Genomic DNA, 21,596 nt, shown 5'->3' on the forward strand with positions numbered 1-21,596 from the left:
GCTCAGGTAGCCCCCTCCATGTTTCCGCCCCTTTTATGACATATTCTGTTACGTTTGCATCACATGTCTATGTATACGCCCTGTACACGCCTTCTTGTTACACCCACTTTATGCCTTATCTTTCGCGACTGCTACAAACTCCGCCTACTGCTACGCCTACTGTATTGAATACAATGTATTTGTTTAACTATAAATATTGTGCACTGTTATTAAAGTTTGCTAGCCATTCCCAGATCCTGCCCCGGCAGCTGCCGGGCCCTGCCATCCCATTCCCATGCAGGCTGTCCTGTTCCAGTCCTTTATGCTTGATTAAAGCCTGTATACTCTAGCTACCTCGTATCTTGACTCTTATTTATTGAGCTATCTATTTGTATGAGTATCCTGAAAAATAGCACAGGTAATTAATTATTTATTTACCACAGTAGCACCACCGCCACCGTCACCTCCGCCTCCACCGCCACCTCCGCCTCCCCCGCCACCGTCACCTCCGCCTCCACCGCCGCCACCACCACCTGTGCCCCTGGCGACGGATGTGGCCCATCAACAACCTGCCCTCCCAGCTGACTCTGTTCCACCTCAGAGACGGAGGGGCCGGCCGAGGCAGGAAGTGGCTGAGAGCAGTGTTGAAGCGCCATCCACACGCTCCAAGAGGGGACGACCATGACAATGTCACTGCCTGTGCCAGACATTCACCCAGCTAAGTATCCTGTCCCACAGACAATCATTCCCACTGGTCTGCTGGACTACCCTGACACCCCCCAATGTGGTGTCAGCACGGACATTTCATCTGCCATTACCTTCAACTCCAACTCCCTTCACCCCACTAACTTGTAAATATTCACCAGCACAGAAGCACAACCTGTCAATAAATTGCACTTACTCACACAATGATGTTTTGCCTCCATGTTTATTCACATGATTGCCTTCAGATACAGACGTAAACAGGTACAGGGATCATAGTCGTACATGATCATGGCGCTGCGGGAGTGACCTAGAGAAAACCAGAGACAGCAAACACACGTCAGTAAACAGATTCACACACATCACAACACAATGCACAGCAACATTACACAAACGACAACCATCACAAAAGCATGGGATGAGAGCACACACATCATGTGTGTCCTTCCATGTGCTTCATTGTACCGCATTTCACCCGCTGTTCTCGGATTACGTAGGGGACTGAGGAGCCAGGGCCGGTTTGGGTAAGCCGAGTCGCCTATGTAGGGGGATGACAGAGACAAACATCACAACAAGATATGGTGGGTACCCCATGCAACACAGAGATCACAAGAGTCCCCACTGCACACTCACCAACAAGCCACGCTTGACCGGGTCGCAGATTTGCCATGAGTCGTGGGACAATGCTGCTCCGCATGATGTGGGCGTCATGTGCGGATCCAGGAAATCTTGCACACACATGGGAGATGATGTTGTTTGCCAGGCACACCACCTGCACGTTCAGCGAATGGAAGTGTTTGCGATTCCTGAACACTTGTTCCCGTGCCCGTGGTGGAATGAGAGCGATGTGTGTGCCATCAATTGAGCCCACAACGTGAGGTATGTGGCCCAGTGAATAGAAATCAGCTTTGACAGCTGGCAACTCTTCCGGCCGTGGGAAATGTATGTAGTCATTCTTGTACAGCATCATAGCTGTTAAGACATCCCGAAGAACCGTGCTGAACATGGCCTGTGACATCCCCCCGGCATGTCCAACTGTGTACTGAAATGTGCCAGTAGCAAAGAAATGTAGTACCGCCATGACCTTTGCAGTGGGTGTAATCGACCCAGGATACGTCCTATGTGGCTGCAGATGAGGAGACAATTGAGCCACAAGCTCCAGCAACCAACGTCGATCCAGCCGGAATTTCCGAATCACCTCCTCGTCAACCATATCCTCCAGCACAGTGTATGGCCGATGCACATTTGGAGCCCTCCTGTGTGGGAGAGAGATGTAACTTAGGTCAACTTACAAACGACGTATACGTGTACAACTCCATCACATGTGAACCTTACTGACAAAACTTCAGTCTTCACCCTAATGTTTAGTAGCCACATCACAGACACACATGCAACTGCATGCACACAAACGATAATTATACACACGCCATGTCATCAAGCACAAATGCCAACACCAATAATGATGTGCATACGGTAATTACATGCATGGTGACACAACGTACAAAACACATACACGGAATGCATGTGTACCACCACCACTGTAGTCACCTCGCCAGAACAAGACACTGACAACAGATGCATAAATTGGCCACACAGCCGTGATGTACTGTGTAGTTGTGAAGATGTAAGAACGTCTGTAGGGTCACACCCGACGTCAACACGTACAAATGCACATCTGTTGCCCATTGTGTGCCGACCGATGGGCATTGTATGGACACACATGCTATATTGTATGACATATGACCTTTCCCTATCACGCTCGCATCCCTCATGACGCAACTGCACACAACACATCACGGTGCAGCGTCTGACAAGATAACATAATTGGCGCCGCCATGGCGGTGCTCAACTTCCGCTACTTCCCAAAGGCCATACGCGGCCAGCGGCCCTCTTCCTATTGGCTGCATGTGCAGGGACCATCACGGGCACACATCGGCAACCGCACGTGCAAGCCCAGGCACGGATGCTTCAGTTGCAACAATGTTCTATCAGTGGCGCCTCCATGGCGGTGCACGTACTCAGCGGGGGAGGTGCAGGCCTATACACCCTGTAGATGTACTCAATGGACATGCCAGTTCATGACCCCCCTTACAGTCACCTTGCATTATCCACCGTACGGGCCTAGGACGGCCGTGCCCGGCCATGAACACAACCGCCGTGCCCGGCCATGAACACAACCGCCGTGCCCGGCCATGAACACAACCGCCGTGCCAGGCCATGAACACAACCGCCGTGCCCGGCCATGAACACAACCGCCGTGCCCGGCCATGAACACAACCGCCGTGCCCGGCCATGAACACAACCGCCGTGCCCGGCCATGAACACAACCGCCGTGGCCGGACATGTACACAACCGCATGGCCGGGCACGGCGGTTGTGTTCATGGCCGGGCACGGCGGTTGTGTACATGGCCGGGCACGGCCGTCCTAGGCCCGGCTGCTCCGGCCGGTGTACGGTGGATGATGCAAGGTGACTGTAAGGGGGGTCATGAACTGGCATGTCCATTGAGTACATCTACAGGGTGTATAGGCCTGCACCTCCCCCGCTGAGTACGTGCACCGCCATGGAGGCGCCACTGATAGAACATTGTTGCAACTGAAGCATCCGTGCCTGAGGCTTGCATGTGCGGTTGCCGATGTGTGCCCGTGACGGTCCCTGCACATGCAGCCAATGGGAAGAGGGACGCTGGCCGCATATGGCCAATCGCAAGTAGCGGAAGCTGTGCACCGCAACAACAGGGCCAGTCATTGGCCCATTTCACGATCACGCTTCCAGGGCTGACCAATTGCTGGCGACGTATGCCACTGACACGTGCTGAGGGCCCTATATATGTGTGTTGGCCAAAATGACACTTCCTACCCTGGGGACCAGTGCTGCCTGCTGCTGCTGCTGCTGAGCTGACCACCGACTGCTGCCTGTGACCATCACCTCGACCTGCTGCTGCTGCTGAGCTGACCACCGACTGCTGCTCTAGTGCCATACTCCGTGATCTTGCCATGTCGAGAGGCAAAGAGATCCGGTCTCGACCCTTCACCGCCGCGGAGCTTGATGTCCTCGTGGACGGTGCACTCCACAACTATGGACGCCTCTACGGCGCACCAGGACGGGTGGTAAGTGCAGTGTGGGACATGTTGGTGTGCATGAGGGGGCCAAATAATCTGGCCTATTTCTATCTTAGCTGTGTAGTGTGGCCTAGACATATGTTCCTGATTGTGCATGGCTGCTGACAGTTACGTCTTGCCCCTATGTGTGTGACAGGCCACCTGTCCACTGACTTAAACCCTTTTGTCTCCCATCATGGTAGGTCAAGCTGCACCTTCGCAAGGACCTGTGGAGGAGCATAGCACGGGAAGTACGGGCATTGGGGGTGTGCAACAGACGACATACACACTGCCACAAACGCTGGGACGACATTTCCAGGCTAAGCAAGAATGTAGCGGAAGTAACACTGGGCCTGATTCCAAGGACGCCCCGTCTGGCCCGACGCTCCATGACCCCTCTCATGCACCGTATCATTGCAGTGACGCATCCTGAACTTGCCGAACGTCTGAGTGCCGATCAACAGCAAACTAGCGGTGAGCATACTGTCTGTGTAGGAAACCTGTGAGTGCTATGCATGTATTGGTGCACAGACACACTATTGAGTTCCGTGTTGCGTATGTATGTCTGTGATGCCATTTTGGTCCCATTGGGTGGTTCTCATTTGACATCCAGGTCCGCCATGTTGACACGCCACTTGCTTAGTAGTTGAGTGTTGAAGCACATCCCCTAGTGGTCCATGGCCCCATGGCAGGAAATGTGAGGATGACTGGTAGAGGTGGGCCATGTGCAGGATGAGGGCTACAAAATCTTTGTCAGCTATGTAATTTGGCAATCCTGTTCCTTCTGTACGTCAGTCTGCCCATGACTCACACATCTTTTATGTGCATTTCAGCTATGACAGAGGACACTCAGCCACAGACGGTGGAGAGTAGTCGAGGAAATGAGTCCGGCTCAGACTTCGCACACACGCAGACTGACACAGAGGAGGCCAGCGCCGGAGAGGGGGACAGGACCGTCCCTGAGGACTCGCATGTGGAGACACCATCGTCCTCCTCGTCGGACACTCTTGGTGAGCCTGCACTGTTGTCACAGACTGGGAGTGGGCACTCATCACCTTCTGTCGGAAGACAGCACACAGGGCCCACACTTCCGCCAACTGCACCATGTACTGTTCGTGGCCGGAGGAGTAGGGGGAGCAGAGTGGCGTTCGGTGCAGGCACCGCTGACCCTGCCACGGTGAGCCAAAATGCACTGTGTGCTGAGGCCGTTGATCTGCTGCGACAGCTGTGTGTGGGGCAGACCAATATGACAAATGCTTTCTAGGACCATGATAGGAAGTTGGGGCAGGTGGTGGCATTCATGGAAGGGATGCATGGCGATCTTGCAGGTCTACACAGGACAGTGCAGTCATTGGCAAGCAGTGTGTCGTCTGCAATAGTACAGTCGCATGAACAGGGTGCTACTTCTGTTTCCCCATCTACACCGCTGGATGTCTCAGGGGGTAGTGATTATTCTGAGCAGGACTCAAATACAGGTTATTGCACTAGAAGCAGCGTCAGACAGCACGTCAGGGCACGCAGGGCACAGACCCCATCCCCTAGATCAGCTAAATCTGTTCACGTAGACGACGTCAGATACACTGGAGTACACACACAGGATCCACAAGTGTTGTTGGGGGACATGCCTTCAGGAGCTACACAGGCATTCAACACAAAAGGTACTCCCAAGGCAAGGGATACTCACATGTCCATGGACTGTACCTTGGACAAGGCCAGTGAGAAGACAAAGGCACCTACTAAGAGCAGGGAGACTCCCAAGGGCAGGCCCACAGCAGAGGAAAGGGACACTCCCAAGGACAGTGAGAAGACAAAGGCACCTACTAAGAGCAGGGAGACTCCCAAGGGCAGGCCCACAGTAGAGGAAAGGGACACTCCCAAGGACAGTGAGAAGACAAAGGCACCTACTAAGAGCAGGGAGACTCCCAAGGGCAGGCCCACAGCAGAGGAAAGGGACACTCCCAAGGACAGTGAGAAGACAAAGGCACCTACTAAGAGCAGGGAGACTCCCAAGGGCAGGCCCACAGCAGAGGAAAGGGACACTCCCAAGGACAGTGAGAAGATAAAGGCACCTACTAAGAGCAGGGAGACTCCCAAGGGCAGGCCCACAGCAGAGGAAAGGGACACTCCCAAGGACAGTGAGAAGACAAAGGCACCTACTAAGAGCAGGGAGACTCCCAAGGGCAGGCCCACAGCAGTGGAAAGGGACACTCCCAAGGGCAGGGACAAGACAAAGGCACCTACTAAGAGCAGGGAGACTCCCAAGGGCAGGCCCACAGCAGAGCAAGGTCCATCTCCCAAGGGCAGGGACACACACAGAGAGCAGGTGTCTACTGGAGACAGGTGCACCACAGACGACAAGTCTGCTGGCAGGAACAGGGCGGCGACCAGGGCACAGGCTACATCCAGAGACAACACTCCACCTAAGGATAAGGCACATCCTACGGACAAGGCATCTAGCATGGACAATGGCGCTATCAAGGACAGGCATACTTCACCCCTGGCTGCACTGAGGCTGATGTTTTCTACTAAACGCCAAACTGATGTCTCCGCGGCGGAGTCCCCCCATACCTCCACTCCCATCCAGGCCAGTCAGAAGCAGAGGAGGGTGTCCCCTGTTGTTGCATCCCCCATTACACATGATTCCGAGTCCAGGCGGCAGGCACAGAGCAAACGACAAGCAGGCTCCAGCACGTCCCCAGAAACCAGATCCCCGGCAGCAGATGCTCCACCTATGGTGGGTGGTGATTCTTTGGAGTCCCCACCACTTGGCAGTCCTGTCCTGTCCAGGGTGCACTCACACATCCCTAAGAAACGCAGACACACACCATTGACACCTGCCAACCCCGATTTGGCTCTAGGTCAGCTATCCCCAGCTCCCAGGCCCACCCTGCCTCCTGGCCCATACAGCCCTGTGGCTCATCATTTCAGTTGTCCCAGTGGCGCTGGTGCAGTTGACTCTCATGTATCAGATGGTGGCACAGTGTCAGTTGTGCCCTCTCCTGTTGCAGGTCCTGGCAGTGTATCTGGGTCTATGGCTCACGTGTCAGTTAGAAGATCTGTGGCTGTGTTGCACACTCCTGTTTCTGGTGCTGGCAGTCTGTCTGGGTCAGTGGCTCACGTGTCAGTGACTACATCTGTGGCTGTGTCTCACACTCCTGTTGCTGGTGCTGCCAGTGTGTCTGGGTCCGTGGCCCATGTGTGTGTCACTCGGGCTGTGGCTGTGTGTCACACTCCTGTTGCTGGTGCTGCCAGTGTGTCTGGGTCCGTGGCCCATGTGTGTGTCACTCGGGCTGTGGCTGTGTCTCACACTCCTGTTGCTGGTGCTGCCAGTGTGTCTGGGTCCGTGGCCCATGTGTGTGTCACTCGGGCTGTGGCTGTGTGTCACACTCCTGTTGCTGGTGCTGCCAGTGTGTCTGGGTCCGTGGCCCATGTGTGTGTCACTCGGGCTGTGGCTGTGTCTCACACTCCTGTTGCTGGTGCTGCCAGTGTGTCCGAGGCAGGTAGTTCACGCAGTCCCCCTGATTCTGTGATGTGAGGTGCTGAACACTTCACTCAAATGTTATTTCACATGGTGTGTCCATTGAGAACTGCGTGGCACTCTTGTGGTTCCTGTGACGGGTTGGTAGGGACACATACTTGTGCAGCCTATGATGTACCTGCTCTGTACTCTACAATGCCCTGTTGATGCTCTGATACTGCATACTGCCCTCTCGTTACCTGCCTATGATGTACCTGCTCTGTACTGCACAATGCCCTGTTGATGCTCTGATACTGCATACTGCCCTCTCGTTACCTGCCTATGATGTACCTGCTCTGTACTGCACAATGCCCTGTTGATGCTCTGATACTGCATACTGCCCTCTCGTTACCTGCCTATGATGTACCTGCTCTGTACTGCACAATGCCCTGTTGATGCTCTGATACTGCATACTGCCCTCTCGTTACCTGCCTATGATGTACCTGCTCTGTACTCTACAATGCCCTGTTGATGCTCTGATACTGCATTCTGCCCCTCTCACGTGCTGCCTCTGATGGACCTGTTCTGTGCAATGGACTGTTGATGCACTTAGCCCCTCTCACGTGCTGCCTCTGATGAACCTGTTCTGTGCAATGGACTGTTGATGCACTTAGCCCCTCTCACGTGCTGCCTCTGATGGACCTGTTCTGTGCAATGGACGGTTGATGCACTTAGCCCCTCTCACGTGCTGCCTCTGATGGACCTGTTCTGTGCAATGGACTGTTGATGCACTTAGCCCCTCTCACGTGCTGCCTCTGATGGACCTGTTCTGTGCAATGGACTGTTGATGCACTTAGCCCCTCTCACGTGCTGCCTCTGATGGACCTGTTTTGTGCAATGGACTGTTGATGCACTTAGCCCCTCTCACGTGCTGCCTCTGATGGACCTGTTCTGTGCAATGGACTGTTGATGCACTTAGCCCCTCTCACGTGCTGCCTCTGATGGACCTGTTCTGTGCAATGGACTGTTGATGCACTTAGCCCCTCTCACGTGCTGCCTCTGATGGACCTGCTCTGTACTGCACAATGCCCTGTTGATGCTCTGATACTGCATACTGCCCTCTCGTTACCTGCCTATGATGTACCTGCTCTGTACTCTACAATGCCCTGTTGATGCTCTGATACTGCATTCTGCCCCTCTCACGTGCTGCCTCTGATGGACCTGTTCTGTGCAATGGACTGTTGATGCACTTAGCCCCTCTCACGTGCTGCCTCTGATGAACCTGTTCTGTGCAATGGACTGTTGATGCACTTAGCCCCTCTCACGTGCTGCCTCTGATGGACCTGTTCTGTGCAATGGACTGTTGCTGCACTTAGCCCCTCTCACGTGCTGCCTCTGATGGACCTGCTCTGTACTGCACAATGCCCTGTTGAAGCTCTGATACTGCATACTGCCCTCTCGTTACCTGCCTATGATGTACCTGCTCTGTACTGCACAATGCCCTGTTGAAGCTCTGATACTGCATACTGCCCTCTTGTTACCTGCCTATGATGTACCTGCTCTGTACTGCACAATGCCCTGTTGATGCTCTGATACTGCATACTGCCCTCTCGTAACCTGCCTATGATGTACCTGCTCTGTACTGCACAATGCCCTGTTGATGCTCTGATACTGCATACTGCCCTCTCGTTAACTGCCAATGATGTAGCTGCTCTGGTGCCCACTTTGCCCATGCTCACGCATACACTGTGATTATACCCCAATTTTGTACAATAAAGGTAGTCTATCAAGTCTCGTGGTCTGTCGTTGTCATTCCTGCTTGCGTACTACAAATGTGTATTCGTATATGCTTCTCATCAGTGGTTTCGGTAACATGACACTCCCCCTCCCTACGTCACGTCCCTTGCTGGTATTCCCCTCCAGACAGCCAATGGTTTGTGCCTTACCTGCGTCGTCGTCCATAGTGGGCCATGACTAGGACGTGGTGGATCGCGAAGAGCATCGGGAAAGCGTGTAGCGCTGGGTCCATGGTGGTGGTCAGCTTGCGGTGGGTATCTCTGCTATGTCACCTATGTTCGCTGTGGGGATTCCGCCGTGTTCAGACAGGTTGTTTTTCCGCTGCGTTTTTATGTGTGTTTTCCGCCATCTCTATTTGGGGGACGGTCTTAGACGTCAGTACGTACGGCGTGGCCTCCGGATGTGTTCCGTCCGCCACGTGGTCGTGTGTAGTTCGGCGGCGGTGCGTGCTTTTCCGTCGCGGACGGAAATTTGACACGTTTTCCTATCCTGATATGGCGGACGGAGTATCCGCGGCAGGCGGACACGGAAAAGGCTTTTTCCGCCTACTCAAGGGCCACGGTGGCTCTTCCGTCCGCCATCCTAATGAGCCCCATGATTCACGCCCTCTCTATTATATGAAGGAAGTCCTTCCATTATAGGAAATTCTATTCTCCATGACTATAGAAGTGCCTTCCCAGTGTGTTCTTGTGGTTTGAGTGTCTGCCATTTATTGCAGTATTATACTTCTACCTGTATTTTGTACTCTTTTGTAACATGCACACGCCACTTTCCCTCTTGTAACGTATCGTTTGCTACCTCCTTTATTTTGTTTGCTTTTGATACATGCACAATTGCCACCATTGCCTCATGTTACGTAACATTTGTTCTTGTGTTTTGAGTGTCTGCCAATAATGCAGTATTACACCTCTACTTGTACTTTGTACGCTTTTATAACTTGCACACAAGTCACTTTTTCCTCTTGTAACGTACCATTTGTTACCTCTTGTATTTTGTTTGCTCTTGATACATGCACAATTGTCACTATTGCCTCATGTAACGTAACGTTTGCTTTTGTAACATGCTCACTTGTAATTTTCTCCTCATGTATCATAACTGTTCCTATTGTGAAGCGCTCTGACACCTTCGGGTAAAGTTCGCGCTACATAAAAACGCATAAAATAAAATAAAATGTGGAAGGGGGAAATATGTGTGATTTTGAAGCTGGGGGGGGACAACGAAGACCTGGCAGCCTATCGGCGGATAACCATAGTCAACTCATATATATTATGTAAAGTTTTGGCACAACTTCTGGCCCCATACATGCCACACTTGATTAACAAGTACCAATGTGGGTTTGTACCCAGTCATAATACTGCATATCAAACAGCGAGACCACATCTCCCCTGCCTTGAAAGCCCTGCAATGGTTACCGGTTGCCAGAAGATCCACGTTCAAGCTACTTTGTATAAAGCAATACATGGAATAGGACCACTCTCCATCAGCAATAAAATCACCAAACACATTCAACAAAGGAACCTTCACTCTAAAGGAGCATCTTGCCTCAAAATCCCACCATACAAGAAAAAGACCATAAGTGGCACATCCTTCTCTATTCAAGCAGCCAAACTATGGAACTCTTTATTCCCCAACATAAGGTCCACCGACAACCACCTTATCTTCAGAAAACTACTCAAGATGTGGCTTTTCCCCACATAAGCACCATACGCAAACAGAAATTTACAGCATATCCCTCTGTATTGTTGAACTGTATTTTAAAATGACCCACATGACTCCATTTTGTGTTGCCATGCTCTCGGCAACCTGGTGAAGAATTGCTTTCCACGTCCCTGTTGAAACTTGCACAACCCTCCCCGCTCCTTGTGGTCGAGCCGATTCTGAGAAGCTGCCTGTGTGCCTCACCCCCCCAGTTGTGCCAGAGACTCAGCCACACCCTGTCCATTGTTGGTAACTCAGCCTGTCACAACTCCTGTGCCCCGTGACCACACCAACTCATCGAGGAAGCACAAGGCTGTGCCCCGTGACAACACCAACTGATAGAGGAAGCATGAGGCTGTGCCCCATGACCACACCAATTGGGCAAGGAAGCACGAGGCTGTGTACATTGTGCAATCAGAGGCAGATATCCCCTGGCCACGATTGCGCCACATAAGACTGACAAAGAACTTGTCGGATGAGGAACTTGTCAAAATGAGGAACTTTGTATTGTGCAATGGGCATGGCTAGCGCTATAAATATGTGTGCCCTGCGGAGTAAAGCAGCAGTCTCCTTAGAATTCTCTTTGTACTATTCTTGGACCCTGTCCTTAGCTCGAGCTAATAAATAACTTACTTCCCTCCACGGCTGGTTGTCCTGGTCTCTTTGGTAATGTATGATTCAAGCAAGAAGAACCTGTAGATTTTAGGTGTCCCCTGCACCGCTGGCTTTGACTCTCCTAGTTGGGAGGGGTCTCCAAAAAGCCGGTTCTACAATTTAGCGCCCAAAGTGGGGCATCTTTGGTGGTCATTATCGAGCCTGGTGGTCGTGAGGAGTCCGTGATCGAATTCTAAGGGAGGCGCGCCACTACATTGGCTGAAACTTGTCTTTGTGGGCCCAAGGTCTCCGATTGCGTGATTCCTCCCTCCAGTGGGCTACCCGACTGCAGCCCCGACTGACGCCCCAGTTCTGGTTCCTAGTTTTGGGAGATCAGGACCTTTGTGACACCTGCCGTGTGATGGAAGATTAATGGCCAGGTAAGAGTGGGAGTGGCCCACTTCTTTGGTGAATTGTATTTTGGTTTTGGGTATTGTTCAACTTTGGCAAAAGCCGAAGCCAAAGGGTAAGTACAGTCGTATGCTGTAAACATTAGATTTTACCCTTTGATGTTTGGAACTAGGATACACGTCTAGAGATGCCTGGATTTAGTACGTTTCGGAAAAGGTGTTGTTGTTATTGTACACAGGACTCCGCATTGGAGGAATCTTGTCCGATTCCTTCTTTGGGGACACCTAATCGTGAAGTTTATGCTAAACATGGTGTTGGCCCGATTATGTTTTGCTCACTTTGGCATAAGTATACAAAGGGTAATGCTGAGTTACAATGGCCAATATATGGTAGTTTTGAACCTCCTGTACTAGATAATTTAGAGGAGAAGTTGTTTCAAAGAAAAGCTAGACCTGCGATGTTTGATTTCTTTCGGGTTTGGCGCAAGGAATTCAAACAGAAAGAAATCAAACTCAAAAAGAGTGAAGCTAAAGTAATGCGTATGAGTGTGATTCAGAAAGCCCAGGATCATGATAATCTGAGAATAGAAGAGGGTATAATAATACACGATAGATTACATCGAATGCAGGTAGATGGATGTTACATTACAAAGAAGGTCCCCGAAAAGGCCCGGGACAAGGAGGATGACCCTCTCATGTCCTCCATGTTGAGCACCCCTCCACCTTATACCCCCGCCATGTATCCGGATCTTGATCCCACACAATCGACTCCCGCTACTGCTCCAGTTGGGGGGACATCCATTACGACGCGGTGTTTACACCACACTACCATTACAACGCTGGTTTTACAAAGCAAGTCGTTACCACGACTTGCGTTGGAGGGAGCTCTAGGCTAAGGAATAGTAGATTTACTATTCCAACACCTTCCCTACTGTACGTAGGCTGGTGTTGGAATAGTACATTTTACTATTCCTTAGTCCAGCACCCTACAGCGCAAGTCGTGGTAACGACTTGTGTTGTAAAACCAGCGTTGTAATGGTAGTGCGCTGTAAACACCGCGTTGTAGTGACATACAACCCTCCAGTTGTCCCTGCCCATGCCCTGGTTTGTCCGATTCCTCAGCCACTTGTTCCCAAGACCCTGACTGTTCAGGCCACTGTACCAATGCAAGTCCACCCTTCCCTTCCCCTTGTTGCACCTCCCACTGGTCCCGTACCTGTCCAACCTAATATGCCTTCAACTCCTGTTGCAACCCACCCATTTCTTGTTGACAATCATCCAACACCTTCCCCTAGTGCAGGGCTATTAGCGAATGCTTGGTCAGTGGTCCGTGAATATATCCCTTATGTAACTCCGCATAGACCACCCACTCCCAGATGGCGCACTTTGCGCAGACTAATAGGTAATACACAGGAACAACTCGCTATGGGTCAACAAGCTCGTAGGTGGATGGAAAGTAGCACTATGTACACCGCTCAGGATATATGGATGACAATGGATCCGTGGACGCGCATCCAACAGATTGATAATTTTTGTGAAATGTGTGACATACTGATCCAAATGTGGGAAGATTTTGTAGAGTCAGGTCCACCCCCAGGTCTGTCTGACCTTCGCCATAAGGTTGAAAAAGGGGACATACAGGGTCCAGCACTATTATGCGATCTAATCATGCTGGTAGCCTACAGAGACTCCTTATCTGGTGTTAAGTTAAATAAGGGTTTTCCAATGAGGGAGGTACAGCCTGTCTGGAGGGACCGCGTTGTTGGCATAGATGGCCAGCCAGAAACCGGTCCTTGGATGCTTGATTCCGGTCTGGGAAAGACATGGCTTGGTAGGCTTGACTGGACTGTTCCCATGAGGCACAGGGTCAGAGCTGATTTGCATATAGCCAGTGTCTACCCCAGGGTGGTGTGGAGTGCAAAAAAACGATGGATTTAGGCCCAGATGCTTGTACTGGGGTGAATGTATGACATTGTTCTACATTCTGTCCATCAACTGTGTTTTGTGCAGCCTGACATACCAGCAGGTTTTAGACAGATGTGGGTGCATGTCCCTTGGAAAAGGTCTAACGTCCTCCAACTTAAAAGCCAATTGCCTGACCCGCGTAAAAATCCAGCAGGTTATTATAAGGAATTGACTCAGACACTCCAATCTTGCGTAATGACTTTAGCAGATATAGATATAATAATGGGACAGGTAGTACCGACTGAAGTATGGTCTAAAACACGCCATAAGGATCAGGCAGAATTTGGCCATCCGTGGAAAGAATTTGAGGAAGCTGACAGGGCTCGAACTGGTGGTGAGAAACCTGATCCCATGATCTTAGCCCTTCCGGTCCAGATACTTACCACCATGAAAAAGATGTTGACACCTTACCGTATTAATTGGGACATATTAGCTGCTTGCAGGCAAAAGAAAGATGAAAGTGTCTCTGACTTTTTCACACGATTCGAAAGCACATTCACCGACTATAGTGGACAGGACATGACTTCAGAAGGGGGACAGCGACTGTTTGTGGATAAATTTGTGTCCAATCTGTTACCAGAGCTTGGGACTAAGCTTAAAATGTCAGAAAGTGCATGGCCCATCTCCACCCCGTCTGGCATTTTGACAATGACCCAGTACAATGAGAATAGGGTGAATGAAGAGCGAGATAGAACGGATAAAAAGACTAAAGACTTAACGACAAAGGTCTTACTCCAACAAGCATACCCGACCCCGACCCAAAACAGAGGTGCCCCTAAGTTTCAACGAATAGCTCAGAGACCTGCCCCTGTGACTCCTTGCCGCAGCTGGGACCCAACCAGTGTGCTTATTGTCGCCAGGAGGCTCATTGGCGCGATGAGTGTCCCTTGTTGGCTCAGAACAACTCTGCCCCTGCTGACCGCTTCACAGGCCAACGTCCCCAGACTACAAACAGCTAAACAAACAAAATTGGGAGCGCAGATACTTGAAGAAATGGAACACTTCAATATCAGAGCCTTAAATGGTAGGATTGGGGGAGATAGGTCGCCAGCCCCAACTTACTACTCAACGAGAGCCAACAGCATATTAGATTATACCTTTATCTCATTATCTCTTTTTCATTATACAACCTCGTTCCGGATAGGGAAAAAACTGACAGTGACCATTGCCCTCAGGAAATTGTTTTGGACATTGCGAGACCCATACTCGAGCGATCAAATGCCCCTTAAAGAGTCTATTAATACTGTTAATTTCAAAAAAATTAAGTACTCTGTAGCAATGGGCGAAATCTTAATAGGAAGAGCACAACATCACTTTACGGAGCGCACTGGATCAAATGAAATCATAAAATGGGAACAATTTACAACCACCATGTTGAATTATGCAACAAAGCCCAAAGCATATGCAAAGCTCAGCAACATGGACAATCTATCTCAAGAGCACAGAGAAAGAATTAAGGAAACAAAAAACTCGTTGTACCGTTTAATGAGAGAAATACAGCTGGATCCTAAAGAAAAAGCAAAGCAAAACCACCTTCGGACACTGAAATCTTCACTAAAAAAGCTGAAAGGGGAAGCAAACAAAACAATGGAGGAAAAATCGTGGGCAAGACTCCACTCAGACATTAAACAGAATGATGGGGCAAGGTTTTGGAAAACCGTTAACTCTCTAACATGTCCAGCAAACTTGGGGGTTTCTTCTAACATTACAGAGGAAACATGGGCACTCTATCTTGGCAAGCACTTTAATCAAGACTTACCCAACAACCGGGATTTATCCAACCCTAACATCACAAAAGACTATAAAGCTGACGATGCGCAACAAATACAATTGAACACAAACATTAAAGACAGTTACGAACCAAATAATTCCCCAATACTGCAACATAACATCAAACGCCAAATCAAAAAAGGCAGAAGGGAAGGAGCTCTGGGACCAAATGGGATCCCGCCAATCCTCTTCAAACAAGATGTGGGTTATTGGGCAGCAGCTCTCGAACCCCTTTTTTTTTTTTAAATCAGGAGCTCGAACATCTTGCCAGGCTTCTGGAAGGGCTCTATCCTTACCCCAATATATAAAGCAGGGGATAGGGCTCTCCCTCAAAGTTATCGACTAGTGGCCCTAATTGACAATGAGGCGAAGTACTTCGCAGGCCTACTGCTGGAGGAACTACAGGCATGGGCCACAAAGTAAGCTTTGATACCGGTTTACCAGACAGGTTTTGTTAAATCAGTGGGCACGACAACCAATATACTAACTATGGGCATACTAATAGATAAGGCAGAGACAAAAAAATTGCCCCTACACCTCTGCTACATAGACTATAAAGCGGCTTTTGACAACATCAACCAGAATCTCCTATGGTCAAAATTAAATGGCTGGGGGATCTCAAAACCATTGTTGGACTTGCTAATAAATCTGCACATGGAGACTTGGATACAGATAAAGGTGGGGGACGGCTCACTGCTGTCAAGGCACATACAGACCAACAATGGCCTCAAGCAGGGCTGCGTCTTGGCCCCCACACTGTTTAATCTGTACTTGGGCGACCTGGCTCCAACTTTGAACAACTGCAACTCACATGCTCCTAAACTAGGAGGGCTTAATCTACCATGCCTCTTATATGCGGACGATATTGTTCTAATAAGCCACACCAAAGTAGGGCTCCAAAACCTCTTGAACACCACGCAGAGCTATTCCAAGACAAACAACCTAATAGTAAACCTCGAGAAAACTCAAACTATGACCGTCAGCAAAAGAAAAAGGAAAATCTTTACATGGTTTTGGAACAATTCTCGTATCAAAGACACGTCGACATATAAATATCTAGGCGTGAAGATTGATAACGGCGGTCGGTTCAGTGTGCATAGGTCTAGCATCAGAGGCAAAGAACTTGCATTGGCAATTGCCTTAAAAACACTGAATAACAAGCTTTCTGGCCCATCTCTAACACCTTTGGTACAAGTTATCCGTGCCAAACTGCTGCCTACAATAACTTACGGAAGCGAGGTGCTACGAGGCAGAGACGCAACAATACTTGACAGCACAATTATAGCCGCATATAGAATTATCTTTAGCCTTCCTAAGCGAACCTCCCCACCACAGATCAGGCTGGAGTTTGGCATTCAACAACAGCACCTGGCACGACAGGGGGCCTACATTTGTGTATGGGACAAAGTGAGGAAATCCGCAGAAGGAACATTGAACGAATATCTGTGGAGGGGGTTAGAGCAATCTCAGACCTCACCAGCAGCTAAATACTTAGCAAAAAGTCTTGTAAACACCGCCTGGAACAGCTCTGGGCTTCCTCCACAGACCACAAAACGTTCAACAAACTGGCAAAGAAGTCAATTAAACAACAGTCATGGGTCCAAGATAAATCAGACTTCTCAAAAAGAACGCACCCTGGATGATTCTGAACTCATACTCGGCAAAAGCTCCCCAGTACTATTTTGGTCTGGGCTACGCCAAAAAAACCAAAATGTCCTTCTTAAGCTACAGGCTAGGTCTGCTGCCGTGCATTCAGCATCTCCCACACTGGCTAAAAAAGAAAGCAGGCACGCTATGTAAGCTATGTGGTGCCACGCAAGAAGATATGCTTCATTTGCTATGCTCCTGTGAGAAAATGCTAGAGGAGCGGAAACTTTTTTTGAAGCACCATTTCATCCGACATGGGAGACGCACACGAAGGAGCGCAGTTCTTACCTGTTTTTCATCTCAGGACCCTCAGCTGAGCTGTAGCCTTGTAAAAATTTTAAAGGCAGTGGAAAAAAATGCCCGGACTCGATCCTTGAACTGACTTAAAACAAAAAAAAAACAAAAAAAAATTCTGATTTTAAACATCTGATTTTAACCTGTTTTAAAACAGAAACTGTGTCTATTGTCTAAATACTAGTGTGACAAATGAAAGGTTAACATGTTTTATAATCAGGATGAACAGAACAGCAACGTCCACGTCATGCTGGTTTCAAAATATATGTCATTTTATATTGTGTTTTATTTTTAATTCATATTTTGTAACTGTACGGCATTGGTTTTAATTAACTGTGCAAATAAACTTACTTACTTACTTACGTCCCCAGAGAGGACAAGGGCGAGGCGGACCTAGAACACAGTTACAGGACAGGCGTCCCCTTATGCAAGAGAATAGATTTGATACCGCTAATTATGAAGACCTCAATTATTTTACTGAGGATTATGAGCCTGAAGAAGGGACGGGGTTGCTGTCCCACTAGGATTGCCAAGGACAAGAGAAGGGACCCGTGCCTATTCCTGTTGACCAGAAGGGACCCTATCTCCATGTTACAACACTGGGCTCTATGGAGAAATTTTTGGTCGACACTGGTGCAACCAAAAGTTCTATTGCTAGGTCTAAAGTGCCTGGGGCCCCCTGTCTGGTGCAAATAACATTTCTGTGGGATTTTCTGGTACCCTGGTATTTAGCCCCGTTTCACAACCACTGGAAATAATGATAGGACCCTACACAGATGATTCCCCTTTGGTTTTGACTTCCACATGTGGGGAACATTTGTTGGGTTTAGACCTCTTAAAAAGATTACATGCCACCATATACTGTTCTCCTGATGGGGTTTACATCACTATGGGCCCCCCTACCGCCTGCTCTTTGGGCCCAGGGTGATACTGATGTCTGCCTTTTGTCCATACCCCCCTTACCCTGAAGGAAAATGCTCGCACTCCCCGACTTTCCCAATACAAAATACCCAAAGAAGGGGAAAGAGCATTACTCCAGATCATTTCTAAACTTGTCGACAAGGGTGTGGTTGAAGAGACAAGAGGAAATGTGTGCAGTAGCCCAATTTTGCCTGTCCTAAAATGCACCGATCCTTCTAAGCCCCCTGTTTATCGTTTTGTCATTGATTTGCGCTAGATAAACAAAATCGTAGTTCCCCAGTTTCCTGTGGTCCCAGATATCACCACTCTACTTACCATGGTTCCCCCGTCTGCATGTTTTTTCTCTGTCATCGACTTAAATAATGCTTTTTTTAGTATACCAGTTGATGAACAGAGTAGGGATCTTTTTGGATTCTCATTGGCAGGACGAAGTTTCCGGTTCTGCAGAGCTCCACAAGGATATACAGAGAGCCCTTCCATTTATAGTCAGGCGCTCAAGGGCCAACTTGATTCCCTGTCCCTACCCCAAGGTACCGCATTACTCCAGTATGTTGATGATTTGCTTATAGCAGCAGACACCGAGGAATTATGTAAAGAAGCTACAATGATATTGCTCCTGCATCTAGCACAGTTCAATCACAAAGTTGCCCTCTCCAAACTCCAATATTGCCGACATGAGGTGACCTACTTAGGTCATCTCCTGTCGAAGGAGGGATGCCCCCTCACCCCTGAAAGAATACAAACAATCAGTAAAATGCCCCCACCAAAAACACAGATAGAGGTCCGTGCTTTTATTGGTATCACCTCCTACTGCCGCCAGTAGATACCCAATTTTTCTTTACTCATTAAACCTTTATTGACCCTCACACTTAAAGATGTTCCCTACCCACTCCCTTGGACAACTGAGTGCCAGCATGCATTTAAAGAACTGAAAACAGCCTTGTGTTCGGCCCGGTGCTAGGTACCCCTAGTTATCAGAAGCCCTTCACTCTTTTTGTACACGAGCATAATGGTTGCGCATTATCAGTGCTAACACAGTGTTTTGGTGACAGACAACGCCCCTGTGCATATTTTTCTGCAGTTCTAGTCCTCGTGGCCCGCGCACTACCCAGTTGCTTGAGAGCAGCAGCTGCAGCTGCCATATCCATGCGCCAATCTGCTGGCCTGGTCCTTGATACTGCACTTACAGTTATGGTTCCTCACGCAGTTGACACTTTATTAAATAGGAGAAAAACTCAACATCTTACTAGAGTACGTTTGTCCGGATATGAATTGACTCTCTTAGCCAGTCATATCTCCATCCGCCGCTGCACTACACTAAATCCAGCCTCATTGTTACCCTTTGTTGATGGTGACACTAATTCTGATCCGCATGATTGTGTTCTCCAGACGGAGGAAGAGACTAAAGGCCGTGTAGATTTGACTGACACACCCCTCACTGACCCTGATGGTACCCTGTATGTTGATGGTTCTTGCTTCAAACTTCCTGATGGTAGCACAACTGCTGCCTATGCTATCAGCACGTTACAGACAGTAGTGGAAAGTGAGAGAATACCTTACCAATCAACACAGGCCGCCGAGTTGGTAGCACTGATAAGAGCGTGTGAACTGAGTAAGGGGATGGCCGTCAACATCTACACTGACAGCCAGTACGTCTTTGGCGTGGCCCATAATTTTGGGCGACTTTGGCCTGAGAGGGGATTTTTTACTTCTCACAGTACTAAAATACAGCATGGTCATCTGGTCAGCAGGCTGTTAGAAGCATTGACTCTTCCTTCAAAGATATTTGTGGTCAAATGCAGCAAGAAAGTGACTGATGACATAGGAAGGGGTAATGCATTTGCTGACCGGACTGCAAAGGAAACAGCTAGAGATGTCTCTACCCGTATGTATGTAGCTGGTCCCTCAAACTGGGTACCGGAGAAGGGGATGCACGAGGTTACTATTGAGAATGTGAAGGAAATACAGGCAGAGGCGACTAGAGAGGAAAAGGCTCTCTGGGAAGAGCAAACAGGCCTATTAAATGAGAATGGCTGTCGGACGGATCTGTCTGAACATCAGCGATGGTTGTTACCCGATGCCTATGTTTTGCCAGTGGTCACTATGGCTCATTGCCCAGCTCACATTAGTGCAAAAGGTATTTGCAAATTGCTTGCTCCGGTATGGCAAAACAAACACATCACAAAATATGCTGAGAGGTTATTCAGGAATTGCATGATTTGTTTGATGCATAACCTGGGAAAAGGCACACCAACACCTGCTGGGAATTTTGCACCCCCATCTTACCCCTTCGAAGTGCTCCAAATAGATTACATACAAATGGAAAGATGCAACAATCTCCGATATGTCCTGGTAGTTGTGTGTGCCTTTAGTAAGTGGATTGAGGCCTACCCCCTTAAGGACAACACTGCTATAAGCACTGCCAAAATACTGTTGAAGGAATTTTCCCCCAGATTTGGGATGCCCAGAATTATCTGGAGCGACAACGGAAGCCACTTTACAGGAGAAATAATGAAGAAAGTGTGTGTGTAGGGATGGGGATCAGACAAAAATTCCATGCAGCCAATCACCCCCAGTCAGCGGGTTTGGTTAAGCACCACAATGGAACACTGAAATTGAAGATGGCAAAAATTCAGGGTGACACAGGACTATCTTGGCCAGACGCCCTGCCCCTTGCCCTCCTATCAACTAGAGCCATGGCACATTCTCGTACCGGACTATCTCCGTACGAAATAGTGTTTGGTCTGCCAGCAAATGTTTGGGGAGTACCCCGCCCAAAAAAATATTCTGATATTGAATACCCGTTGTTGATTGATTATTTACATGAATTGACCACTAACCTATGTCTCATTCATCGTCAGGTACAAGATATCCTGCCACCCAAACCCGAGGGCCCTGGTCACACTATCCAGCCAGGCAACTGGGTATGCACCGCAATTTCCAGAGAACAAAGAACTTGGAGCCGAGGTGGAAGCAGCCCCAGCAAGTGTTGCTGACTACTAGATCTGCAGTGAAGGTGGCAGGAAGAAAAAACTGGGTTCACGGAGTGCACTGCAAGAAGGAGCCTCTACCACTACCATACGACCGGTGGGTCAAGGAAGGCCTGGGAGACGACCAATGTGAGAAAGTCACGCGCTTTGTACTCTTCAGTGACGCCAACCTTGCCTGGGCTTCATCTAAACGAGAGGACGACGACATCCTGCAATCTGCCGTTCCTCCGCATCTGAGGTTGCGAGACACTCAACAGCCAGAGCCTTTGATT

Source organism: Lissotriton helveticus, chromosome 4_2 (genome assembly GCF_964261635.1).
Source record: "Lissotriton helveticus chromosome 4_2, aLisHel1.1, whole genome shotgun sequence".
Lineage (NCBI taxonomy): Eukaryota > Metazoa > Chordata > Amphibia > Caudata > Salamandridae > Lissotriton > Lissotriton helveticus.